This window comes from Miniopterus natalensis, chromosome X, assembly GCF_054644295.1.
Source record: "Miniopterus natalensis isolate mMinNat1 chromosome X, mMinNat1.hap1, whole genome shotgun sequence".
NCBI classification, from domain to species: domain Eukaryota; kingdom Metazoa; phylum Chordata; class Mammalia; order Chiroptera; family Miniopteridae; genus Miniopterus; species Miniopterus natalensis.
The window spans coordinates 71,226,589-71,240,383 of NC_142103.1; the positions used below are offsets into that span (position 1 = coordinate 71,226,589).

At 44.2% G+C, this 13,795-nt stretch overlaps 1 pseudogene; it reads left to right on the plus strand.

The window, feature by feature from the left end:
- Window positions 1-12,423: 12,423 nt before the first annotated feature.
- On the plus strand, window positions 12,424-12,825 carry LOC107538826 (ATP synthase F(0) complex subunit C1, mitochondrial pseudogene; annotated as a pseudogene).
- The last annotated feature ends 970 nt before the right edge of the window (window positions 12,826-13,795 follow it).

The following is a 13,795-nucleotide window of genomic DNA, read 5'->3' on the forward strand; positions in this document are numbered from 1 at the left end:
ACACACACTTCAGACTCCAATCACAAATTCAGGCTGTCACCTGTGCTTCTGACCAACCAGCTGTAGATCAGAGGTTCCAACCACCCCCTCCTTGGATTCTATTAATTTGCCAGAGAGGCCCACAAAACACAGAGAAACATTTTACTCACTAGATCACCGGTTTATTAAAAAAAGGACATAATGGGAACAGCCAGATGGAAGAGAGGCATAGGCCAAGGTACAGGGAAGAGGTACAGAGCTTCCATGCTCTCTGAAGGCACCACTCTCCCCACATTTCCATGTGTTTATCAACCCAAAAGCTCTCTGAACCCTGCCTGTCCTTTGGGTTTTCATGGAGGCTTCATCATAGGCATAATTGAACAAATCATTGACTACGGTGCTTGAACTCAATTTCCAGCCTCTCTCCCCTCCCAGGAGGTCCTGGAATGAGAATGAACATTCCAACCCTCTAATCACAGGATTGGGCCCACAGGCAACCTATTCTTACCAAGGGAATTTCCCAAAGTCGCCTCATTAACATAACAAAAGACACCTTTTACCCTTGTCACAGTTTAGGAAATTCTAAAGGGGAATTAGGGGCTCTGTGCTAGAAAAGTGGTGGAAGACCAAATATCCAAATACATATATCTTATCATATTCACATATCACAGTAGGCCTGCTAGAAATCCCCACACATGGAGCCCCCTTTTGGGCTCCAACAAACCAAGGCCTCTGAATTTCAGGCTGAGTATACTGACAGATTTCTCCACTTATTCTGTGCCTTGAACACATATGGCAATCTGGTGAAGCCAATACATCCCTTCCCATAATAATGTTTTTATTTTTTCTTTATTTTTTTCTTTATTGATTTTAGAGAGAGGAGGGAAGGGAGAGAGACAAAGAGAGAGGGGGAAGAGAGAGAAACATCAATTTGTTGTTGCACTTATTTATGTGTTCATTGGTTGATTACTGTATTTGCCCTGAATGGAGATTAAACCCACAAACTTGGTGTGTTGGGATGATGCTCTAACCAACTGATCTACCTGGCCAGGGGCCCAGAATAATGTTTTTAAATGCATAAAATAAAATATGGGATTACAAAGGAAACCAATTTAATTAAAATGCAGTTATCGAAATGTTACAAAAATAAATTGTAATATATGTGTTTCTTTATTAATGCATTAAATACTATGATGCACTAGCAGGTTAAATGACTACAGTACTGAAAATTCAAATTAATGATGAATGTAAACAATATTTTAACAAATCTGCTGTGAAAAATATCTGTGTATTGGTGATAAAGTCATAGGTACTGCTAATATTACTGTGGTTGGTTGCCTACATTCATTATTGAAAGAAATCTTAGATTTCATTGGAGGTTAGTGAAAACAAGATATTCATTTTTTTTTCGCATTCAAGTACACAGACAGTCGAATTCTACACATGAATGACACTTTATAAGTCCATGGATCCAAGATTACGTACTACTACTCTAGAGCCTACTCTAGAGTGAACGTCTCAGGCTAAATTAAGCCATCAGATGAAGATGACTAGATTGACAGGTCGAAGACTGAACTCTCAAAACCCAAACTCAGTCCTCAGCATGAGGACTCAGGCCGAACTTCAAGACTGAAATGCAGATTGAACCGCCAAACTGAACTGCTGATGTCTAAATGCATAGGGTGTTTCTAGATGGAAACTTTCAGGCAAGGACCCATCTCAGGCTGCCAAGACAGAGCCCACCAGAGATCCCAGGTGAGGTTATCACATCCAGACCCCCTAGGCTTGGCTCCACAGGCTACAAAACCCTAGACTATTACCAATATCTAAGCTTCCCAAAGCATGCCAGACCCAGCCACCCATTCTGAGCCCTGAGCACCGCACTCACTTGGTGAGAGGCCTTAGTCATATCTTAGACCACAAGTCAGGCTCCCTTACTGAATCCTCAGGTGTCTCAAAACTGAACTGTCAATGTCTAAACCCTCGAAGTCATGTCCCAATAATGAGCCTCTGAGCAGAGCCACTGATCTGAGACCCCAAACTTATCTCCTTGAAAGAGGACGGGGACAACATCTTGGAAGTGGTACCAAGCTGAGTTCCCAGAAGGGAACTGAGTTCACATTGTGGCCACAGATACATCTCTCCCGTGGAAGTATGGGCTGAGCCCATGTTCTGAAACAGACTGAAAGCCTAATGTCTGAGCCCCCAAGTAACATGCCCAAAGTAAGCACTAGAGGGAATTCCCAGAGGGAACCACAGGTATGCATCTCATGGTAGCCATAAGAATGCATCTCATAGACTTTAGATTTCAGGGAGCATAATTGATCAAAGGCCCCAGCTGCTGTGTTCTGAAATGCATCTCTGCCTTTGTGCAGAGATCATGCTTCCTGCTAGCTACTGCTGGCCAGTTACTGAGTGTGGTAGAGACACTTTGGTGACTTTGGCTCAAGGATTCCCAGACAGCCTTGCCCAACCTTTCTTGCACTGCCCAGCAATCTAGAACTCTTCAGCTTACCCGTCCCTCTTTCTCTCCTTAGTTTGGGTCAGACTGTTTCGTGTTCTGATGGCCCTCCCAACCTTCCATGGCACCCACCCCATTTTCTTTCATGGGAATTTTCCCTGATAAAATTCTTGCTCACTTAATCCCATCTTGGTGTCTGCTTTGAAGGACTAACATAGGCTCCTGTGAGGTTATTTGCTCCAGACTGAGCTTCCAATGTCTGAGACCCTTAACTCTCATTTCTCATTTTCAGAATGAGCTTACAGATTGAGATCAGGAGTCAGAGTGCTCCCATATGAGCTTCCAAGATCTCAGCCTCAAACTAATACCCCAATCTGATTCTTCAGATTTTATAGAAAAGGGAGCAACCCAAGTGAAATCAGATTGAACTCATACTCTCAGAACCTTAGGTTTATTTTCAGAGAATTAGTGGTCAAGACTAACCCCCAGTCTAAGTGTCCCAGAATGAGCCCCTAGGTTATCCATTTAACTGACTCCCAGAGGAAGTTCTTGCACTAAGCCCCTAGACTGAGCTCCCAAGATATTATGCCAAAAATGAATCCCCAGATAGGCATCCCGGGAGAGGAGGTCCTTGACAATCCAGACTAAGAATGCCACACTGAATCCCCAAAATGATGACTGAAGGCCAGTCCTCCAAATGAGCTAGTTCCCTTAGACTGAGAATCCAAAATCTGGGCCCACAAATCCAAAGGCCAGACTGAAACACTAGACTGGCAATATAGAGGCTCAGGCAGACCCTGCACTGAGCCTCCAGATAGAACCCCAAGAATCAGGCTCCCAGACAGAATTCTCATACTGAAACACTAGAATGATCCCCCAGTCTGAGCACATCCAGACTGAGTCTTCTATAAACAGAACACCAAGAATAAGAATCTGTAGACTGAATTTACCAGACTGTCCACAGACTCAGAAACTGAACTGAATCTTCTAGAGTCAGCTTCTGGATCAAGGTCCCTGCCCCTCCCAATTCTGATCATAAAACTGATTCCTACAAATTGAACTTCCAACCTCTCAGACGCTAAATGCATACCTCAAAATGAGTATTCAGAATGGTATCCACAGAATCATGGGCTCAGGCGAAGACACTTGTGTGACAAAGTTGTTAGCCCCACACTACAACCTCCATTCTCCCTTTCCTTCTTTGGAACAGAATTCATATTTCTAGCCTGGTAGATCTAAGTCTAGCTGCAAGACTACATTTCCCAGTTTCCCTTGCAACTGGGTACAGCCAAGTGATATAATCCTTGGCCAATGAGATTTAAATAGAGGAGCAGTTCCTTGGGACTATTTTTACGTGAGAGAAATAAAGTTTCCTGTCTTGTTTAAATCATGTTGCTTGATGGGCTTTGGTTACATGCAATCATATCTGATGCCAGCTGAGCCCTCTTGGGTGGGCTGATGTTTGAGCCAGTGATTCAGTACTTTAAGCCTGAATCCTGATGCTGAACATCCAGCAGTGAGTGATCCAGACAGAGCTCCTGACTAACCAATACAGGGAGATTGATCCCCAGTACTAAGATGGCAGTGTGTGCCCAGCCGGTGTGGCTCCCTTGGTTGAGCATTGTCCCATACACCAGGAAGATGCAGGTTCCATTCCCGGTCAGGGCACATGCCCGGGTTGCGGGCTGCAGCCGATCAATGACTCTCTCATCATTGATGTTTCTAACTCTCTCTCTCCCTCTCCTTTCCTCTCTCTGAAATCAATAAAGATATATTAAAAAAAAAAAAAAAAAAAAAAGATAACAGTGCCTGAGCCCCTAGAAGACAACCATGAAGTACATGGTCCAATTTCTAGACCAAACTCCCAAAATGATACCCCCAGAATAAATACCCTGCCTGAGCCCCCTGAAGAAGCTCTCCAGGCTGTGTACAAGAAACTCCATTTGCACAATGAAATTTCAGATCTCCATACTCTGAGCCTCCCCAAGTGAAACTCAGGGTACCACCCTCACAATGAATCCCTAGATGAAGCACTAGCCTGTCACATCCAAGGTGAGCCCTTCAACTGTGCTTAGTAGACAGACACACACTGGAGGTCCCCAGCTGAGTTCTCCAGAGTCAAATTCATAGCTGGAGCTCCCTGAAACTGATCTACCAAATAGAGGTCCTGAGATTGAGTCCCTCGGGCTAAGACTCCAGACTAACTTACCTGCAGTGACAGCCATAGGTGTGTGACCCATTCTGTTTGTTCAAATTGAACACACATATAGACCAGGCCTCCAAACTGATTCCTCAGATTGAAATCTTCAGTTCAAACCCTTATACTGAAACTGAGATTACCAGTGACAAATTTTGCTAATCCTCACCTGAGGATATTTCTTCCATTAATTTTTAGAGAGACAGGATGAGGGAGCAGGGGAGAGAGAGAAATATCAATGTGAGAGACATCGATTGGCCTGGGGCCGGGGATCGAACCTGTAATCCAGGTATGTGCCCCTGACCAAGAATTGGACCCCCAGGCTGTGGGTTGATCCTCTAACCACTGAGACACACTGGCTAGGGCTACCAGTAATAGTTTTGAAACTTTTCTGAGCCCTGTGCTCTTGGAAAACAGCCATGGTAAAAAATCCTTCCATCCTTTTGTGTTCTGAGAAAAGGCTAACTGCAAAGGACCTCCCTGCTCCCACATATTCCAAGATAAAATGCAGCTCCAGCCCTGGCCAGAGTGGCTCAGTTGGTTGGGCTTCATCCAGTGCACCAAAAGGTTGCTGGTTCGATTCCTTGTCAAGGGCATGTGCCAAGGTTGCTGGCTCAATCAATCCCTTGTAGAGGATGTACAGGAGGTTCTCACATCCATGTTTGTCTTTCTCCCTTCCTCTCTCTCTAAAAAATCAATAAACCGTTCTTTTAAAAACTATAAATAAATTTTAAAAAACACTCAGCTCCACCTGTCTTCAAAACTCAGATAAAACTTGCCTCTATCTTTCCTCATCACATCATAAGACTCTGAAATTGTCTACCCTTATCTACTTGCCTCCATAAAAGCCCACCCTCCCTTCTTTTTCTTTGAGATATTTCTTATTAGTGTACAATCTTTCTATTGCAATGGCTTGAATAAAATCATCCCCTTAATTGTCTAGTGCATTTTGTCTTTCACACCAATCTCAGTCCTCTCATCGATGAACACTGACCTCAGATCCTCAGAGGAACTGCCTCTTTCATTCATTCACTCACTCATTCACCAAATATTGATGGAGTGCTGAATATGTGCCAGGCGCTGCGCTAAGCACTAAGGAGCTAATGAGGCAGACAAATGGCTCTACTTTCACAGGGCTTACATTTGAGTAAACATAACAGGGGAGAGAGGAACAGTTTTTAATAGGGTGGCCAGGGAAAGTGCTTCTAAGGATGTAACATTTAAGCTGTACTCATAAGGAGGATAATGGAGGGCCAGAGGAGGAGGGTTCCAAGAAAAGGGAACAACAAACACAAAGGCCAGGGTAACGGAACTTATTATGAGAGGAAAAGAGCTACAGGAGATGATGTGTGTGACACAGACAAGGGCCTTGTTAGTTATGGCAAGAAGCTTAAATTTTATTTGAAATACAGTGGAAAATGTTCTATGCAGGGGAATGAAATGATGTGATTCACTTTTGTGAAAGAGCACTCTGGCTACTGTGTGGAAAAGGAAATATAGAGGGGCAAAAGTGCAAGCAGAGACCATTGGGGAGCTATTATAAGAGTTCAGACAAGGGACAATGGTGGTTTGGTGTAGGTTAGTAATACTGGAGACAGGGAGATATAAACAAATTTGAGATAAATTTTAGAGATAAAAGCAATAGTACTGTGTAATAAGTACCACTACTGAGTGTGGAAGAAGTGAGCGAAAGGGATGATTCTCAGCTTTCTGGTTTAGGTTTTTTTGTGTTTTTTTAAAATATATCTTTATTGATTTCAGAGAGAGGAAGGGAGAGGGAGAGAGAGATAGAAACATCAGTGATGAGAGAGTCATTGATCAACTGCAGCCCGCAACCCGGGCATGTGCCCTGACCAAGAATCGAACCCTGATGGCCTGGATCCTAGGTCGATGCTCAATCGCTGAGCCACGCCTGGCCGGGCTGGTTTAAGTTTTTTAAAAAATGTTTTTTATTTATTTTATTTATTTGTTTGTTTATTTATTTATTTACTTATTAAATATATCTTTTATTGATTTCAGAAAGAGGAAAGGCGAGGGAGAGAGAGAGATAGAAACATCAATGATGAGAGAGTCATTGATCGAGCCCGCAACCCGGGCATGTGCCCTGACCGAGAATCGAACCCTGATCACCTAGATCCTAGGTCGATGCTCAACCACTGAGCCACACCCGGCTGGGCAGTTTTTTATTTATTTTAAAGAGAGGGGAAGAGAGAGGGAAAGAGAGATCGAAACATCTATTGGCTGCCTTTACTGGGAGTGAAACCAGCAACGTCTTGGTGCATGGGTTGAAGCTCAGTAACTGAGCCACACAGGCCAGGCTCAGCTTTCTAGTTTAGAAATTGCTACAGAGGATGGTGGCAGGAGGACAGACTTCGGGGAAATATCAGGATTTCTGTTTTAGACATGTTCAACTTGAGGTGCCTGTGAGATATTAAAGTGGAGATGAAAGGGGGCAAATGAGTCTACAAGTTTAGAGAATGCCTACATTTAGAGGTCAACAAAGGAAAATGAGAAGAACTAGACATGTTTCAAGAAGGAGGGACTGGTTGATTGTGTCAGATGCCACTGAGAGGACAAGTAGGATGAGAAAAGAAAAGTACCGGTCTGTTGGATTTGACAACATGAGGTCTGATGACTTTAGCAAGATCGGGTTGCATGGAGTCGTACGAAACTAGACTGAAGTTGGTTGAAAAGTGACTGGGAGGTGAAGTGGAGAAAGAAATGTGTAACCTATGTCTTGAAATAGGCAGTAGCAGGAAGAGTTCATGGAATTCAAAATCAATAACTTAGAGTGAAATCAACTGACTCATGTGGTCTTTTGTTTTCTCTAATAACATTCAGTTACTCTGATATACATGTGGCGTAGGCAGGGCATGGGGCTAACCTGAGCTATGCTTGGCCAGGCCAGTAGAAAGACAAGATAGTGGGCTGTATTAGATTTCTATACTATATAACAAATTACCACAAACTTAGAGGGTTAAAACAACTTGTTGGAGTTTTTTTAAATATATCTTTTCTTTTTTTTTTTTATTGATTTCAGAGAGAGGAAGGGGGAGAGAGAGATAGAAACATCAATGATGAGAGAGTCATGGATCGGCTGCCTCCTGCACGCCCCCGACTGGGGATCGAGCCCGCAACCTGGGCCTGTGCCCTGACCGGGAATCGAACTTCGATCTCCTGGATCCTATGTCGATGCTCAACCACTGAGCCACACTGGCTGGGCAACTTGCATTTATTATCTCACAGTTTCTATGAGAAGTTTGGGAACAAATTAGCTGGGTCTTTTCCTTCAGGGTGTCATCAGGTTTCAATATGTCAGCTGGGGTTGCAATCTCATCAGAGTCTTGGCTAGGTGAAATGTCCACTTCCAAGCTCCCTCGGGGTGTTGGAAGAAGTCTTCTCCTTGAAGCTGTTGCACTGAGCTCCTCATTTTCTTGCTAGCTTTCAGGCAAGGATGACCCTCAGCTGCTGGGAGCCAAGTTCCTTGCCACATGGCCCTCTCCATAGGCCCTTTCACAAAATGGCAACTTATTTCTTCAAAGCTAGCAAGAAAGAATCTCTCTAACTCTAGTCTGCTAAGATGGAGTCTTACGAGAGTGGCATGCTGCCTGGCCGTGCATGGTTCAGGGGTTGAGGATCGACCTAGGATCTAGCAGATGGCGATTTGATTCCTGGTCAGAGCACATGCCCCGGTTGCAGGCTCGATCCCCAGTCGGGGGCGTGCAGGAGGCAGCCGATCAATGACTCTCTCATCACTGATGTTTCTATCTCTCTCTCTCCCTCTTCTTTCCCCTCTCTGAAATCAATAAAAATATATTTAAAAAAAAGAGAGAGTGGCATGCCATCACTCTTGTCATATTCTGTTGGCTAGAAGAAAGTCACAGCTCCCACTCATGCTTAAGGGGAGGGGATCACACGGGGCATGAACACCAGGTGGTGGGAGTCACTGAGGGTCACTTTAGGTTCTGTCAGCCACAAAGGCTAGAACAGTAAGGATGTTTGCAAAGGAATAATTATAATGATGTATAATGAAATCTAAGCTGGGTGTATTCATTTTCTATTGCTACGTAACAAAGTATCACAAACTTAGCAACTTAAAGCAACAATGTTTATTATTTCACAGTGTCCATGTATTCGAAGTTCAAGCACAGCTTAGCTGGGTTCTCTGTTCAGAGGCTCATAGGCTGCAATAGAGATGTTGGCCTGGACTGCAGTCTCATATGAGACCACATATTATTTCACACTCTCTTCCAAGCCATGGGGTTGTTGGCAGAATTTAGTTCTTTGTGATTGTAGAACTGAGGCTCTTAGATCCTAGGATTTCCCTCAAGGTCCCTACCATGTGGCCCTCTCCATAGGCGGCTCCCAGCATAGCAGCTTGCCTCCTCAAGGCTAGTAGTTAAGTTCTTTGTGTGTTAGCAAGATGGAGCCAGATAGATAGATAGATAATCTCCCATCACCTTTGGTATATTCTGGTAGTTAAAAGCAAGTAAAAAGTCCTGCCCATACTCCAGGAAAGGGGATTATACAGGGCATAACACGAGGGGTTAGATCATGGGGTCCTTTCTAGAATTCTGTGTGCCACACTAGGTAAGGAGAAACGTGAGATCATGAGGGGAGTAAGGGGCAGTGAAAGGCAGTGCGGTGAAAAAATTCGAGGTTGAGGCATGGTTGAAAAATTCTTATGCAGAGTAAGTATGAGAGTAACTCAGCTAGAGGACCAGGAAATGATTAGAAAGTGGTATGTTTGAATTTGAGTTTTGGGGAGGAGGTCCATTTTAAAAAAAAAAAAAAATATATATATATATATATATATATATATATGTTTTTATTTATTTTGGAGAGAGAGAGAGAGAGATACATCGATGTGAGAAACATTGATTGGTTGCCTCCTATAGGCACTCTGACCAGGAATTGAACCAGCAACCCTTCAGAGCATGGGAGGACACTCTAACCAACTGAGCCACAAATGCCAGGGCAAGAGGTTCTGCGTTTGCTACATTCAAGGGCTAGGCTGTGACCATGGAAGTGGGAGGCTGAGGCGGCTAGAGGACAAGGTTTGAGGTGAGGAGGCCAGAGAACTCAGAGGCCAAGACATTGGAGTCATCTACATCCAAGAACTAGCCATCCAAGAGAGCCTCATAAACTGAGCCCCCCTAAATTGAGATCTCAAAACTGAGACCCTAAGATTCTCTGCCCCCCAAATCAAGCCCTCAGATTGAACCAAGAAGCTCACATAGGCCTGAGGAAATTCCCAGGGAGAGGCTATACCCCTAGCATGCCTTTTTCCCTCCTGCAATCTTTCACCTGTTTCCCTCCGCCCCTGCCAAGCTAACAGCCTTTCATCCTATGTTGTCTCTTCCTTAACCAGCCACCCCTACCTGCCTCTTCCACATGCCTACCTCTGGGAGACGCAGCAGATTAGGCTGCTACTAGCCCATACAGTGCCATTCTCTGAATGTAGTGCAAAAGGCACTCCTTCGGGTGGACAGCTTTTTAAAAATGAGCCCCTTCTTTTGGATAGGCACAGGCTCACAAAGGGGCAATAGGCTTGTTGAGTGGATCACAGGCTAGATTTCAGCTCAGTTCACACTCATCCTCTAAACAACCATTTACAGCAGCCAAGGCAGCATACGTAGGGAAAATAACCAGTATGAGGTCAGCCTCAGCTCTGCCACCTCCTAGCTAGACAACCCAGGGCCAGCCACCTCCCCTCTCAGTTTCTTTGTTGGACAAATGTGGCATAATCATACCTATTTTACAGGGTTGTTGTGAGGAGCTAATTTATGCAAATCATTTGATGGGGTCCCCTGAAGAGGAAAGTGGGACCTGGGTCCTGCCCTAGGGAAGAGTCAGCCTGATAGTGTATGTGCCCCCCTGTGGGCAGGGACCTCCTCTGTTCACCTAGTACCTCTCACAGTCTACTGTAACACTCATTCCTCCACTGTATTTTCTTTTCTTTTCTCTTTTTTTTTTTTTTAAAATATATCTTTATTGATTTCAGAGAGAGGAAGAGAGAGAGACAGAGAGATAGAAACATCAATGGTGAGAGAGTCATTGATCAGCTGCCTCCTGCACACCCCCGACTGGGGATGGAGCCTGCAACCCGGGCATGTGCCCTGACCGGGAATCGAACCCTGATCACCTGGATCCTAGGTCGACACTCAACCCCTGAGCCAAGCCAAGCCAAGCCGGGCTGTATTTTCTTTTCTGTGAATCGTCCCATCCTAATTTTTTTATTGGGGTGTCAGGGCTTTGTATTCAGTGAGGCAAAAACAGAAATAATGATTAATATTCATTCATTCATTCATTCCAGGAGTGGTATCTGGGAGAACCTGTTAATAAATTTCTGCTTTTATCAAGTTCCCTTGGGAGCTGAAGAACTTCTGTCTGTCCAGCCTTCCTTTCAATCCTGTAAATTCTCCCCCAGCCTTCAAATAATTCCATTTTTGTTTAAGGTAGCCAGGACCACTTTCTGTTACTTGCAACCAAAGAATCCTAATCAAAACCCACAGTTATAAGTGAAGAGGTGAGGTTGAGCTGGCCTTTTGCCAACGTTATAAGAATGATTTTGAGGGGAAACCCTCAAATAGCATTCTGAATACTAATGAATGAAGTCTTAGGGATTCAAGTTTTGCTTTCTATAGGAAAGCTCTAATAAAATTACTACGTGATATGTGATAATAAGCCTATTATAAACCAAAGTGTGAGTGGACATAATACCTCAGACTACTTGCTGTTGGAAAATTTCTGGAGCCTTGGAGACAGTCATTCTGTCAAAATGTTGAGCAGGCTGAGACCATCGCTTGTGAGAATGGTGTGGACAAGCAAAGTGCACTCAAATTTTTGCTCCCTCCACTGTGGAATCTGCTCCATACCAAATATGACCCTGGCTGGAAATCCTATAAGAGTGTTTCATTACCTTGCCTGGGAGAAACCAGAGCTGAATAGTTCCTGAAATTCCCAGCTGCTGGGCCTCATCCACAATAATGTCTATGTCCTCAGGCGTTCATTCCATCTCTGGGAACCAGGGCTTCATATGAGGACATTATTCAAAGATTAACCCTCACAGCCTGGCCGGCGTGGCTCAGAGGTTGAGCATTGACTTATGATCCAGGAGATCGAGATTTGATTCCCGGTCAGGGCACATGCCCGGGTTGCGGGCTTGATCCCCAGTTGGAGGGCGTGCAGGAGGCAGCAGATCAATGACTCTCATCATTGATGTTTCTCTCTTTCTCTCTCCCTCTCACTTCCTCTCTCTGAAATCAATAAAAACATAATTTTTTTTAAAAAAGATTAACCCTTACAGAAATATTGTCTTTTTTTTTAATCTATTTTTTAGGAGGAACTTTCCAAACTGTCCTTACTGGCTTGATAAAATCTCTCAGCACACAGAGAAACTTGTACTTTGTGTTGCATGTGTAATTGTGAGAACAGTGAGTTTGGGACATCAAGCTCAGATCACCCCATAACCATATCTCCCTCCTGCTTCACAGCCTTTAATAAGGTTCTGCATTTGTAATGCCAAACCTTTTGAACATGGCCTTCCAGCAACTGGATGAACCAGAATAATTATTAAAGGAGACTTTGACATCAGTGCAAAGAATCACAGGATGTGCAGACTTTCTCTCTTTATGAAAGTAATAAAACTAGATGAACAGTCGAGCATCTATGCCTATAGTTCCCCAAAGTTTTCTTCCAGTTGTTGCTGAACAAAGAAACTTTCCATCACTTTGAAGATGCCCAAAGGCCAGAAACCTAGAGCTAAAGCTGAGAGACTGAAAAAATGCAGACCACCTGGGCACTATTCATTCCTCCCGGCTCTGATCCACTGTTGTACCAGGGGTCTAACCAGGCCTGTGTCTGCCTCCTTCCTGAGTCAGCCAGGGATTCCATCTGAACAGCCTTCCTACAGCAGTTCTCCACTCCAGGTGGCCACATGGAGTTCCAGGCCAGTGTTGTCTCCCAGGACATTGACATAGGAGCCAAGTTTATTGGTGGTTTAGTGGGTACGGCTGGTTCAGGGGCTGGAATTGGAACAGTGTTTGGCAGTTTGATCATTGGCTATGCCAGGAACCCGTCTGTCCAGCAGCAGCCCTTCTCCTATGCCATTCTGGGCTTTGCCCCATCTGAGGCCGTGGGGCTTTTCTGTTTGATGGTCACCTTCCTCATCTTCTTCCTCATGTGAGGCTCCATGGGAGTCACCTACCCATCTCTGCTGCTTTGACTCCAGGCCGTGCCCGGTGCTGGAGCATGCTAAGCTTTACCACTAAACACAACATTCATCTTTTTTAAAAAAAAAAGATGCCCAAGAGCCTTATTAGTCCCACAAAGGGGCTCACAGAACAGAAAGTCTTTGATGACATCAGCAGCACATAAAGGCTGAAAACTAGGTGCTGGCTATATGAAGAGACAATAGTACTTTGACCCAGTTGTATGCTGAAGGGCAGTTTCCTTTTTCCCCCAGCCTTCCCTCCCTCCCTCTCTTCCTTTCTCCCTTTTTCCCTCCCTCTCCTCCTACCTTCTTCTAGTTGCAAGCAATAGAAATCAAATCTGTCATCTTGCAAGCAAAAAATAATTTACTGTAAGGGTATAGGGAACTTGCAGAATGGAAGGAAAGGCTAAAGATTCTAGTCTGGTCAGAGAGGACAGGATCCAGAGCAACTCTGGACTGATGGTCTTTTAAGGTTGTGTCATCTGGATAAAAGTACTCCAGCTGTTTGCTCACTCTATTCCTTTTCTACTCAGAGGGTGGTGGTCTGTGGACCAACAGCATTGGCATTGTCCAGGAGTGTTGTTTTTTTTTTTTTTTTAGAAATACAAGATTTCAGACCTTACTGACTCAGAATCTGCATTGTAACAAGACTCCCAGGTGATTCACACATACGCACATTAGAGTGCAGAGAAGCACTGCCTTATTCAAGATCCAGCTGGTCTAGTTTGGCTCATGTGCCCATCCCTTGACTAGAGGAGTTATGATACAACCATTGACAGTCCTGCCAGACTATATCCAATGGGGGAAGTGATCATTCAAATCTCCTAAATCAGATGCTATTACCAAAAGAATGGGGAATGAATACTGGGTGGCCAACTTTCAAATACATAACCACTTCTACCCTTTGTCATCTTTGGAAAGGTGAGGTTTGGAAGGTATTTTC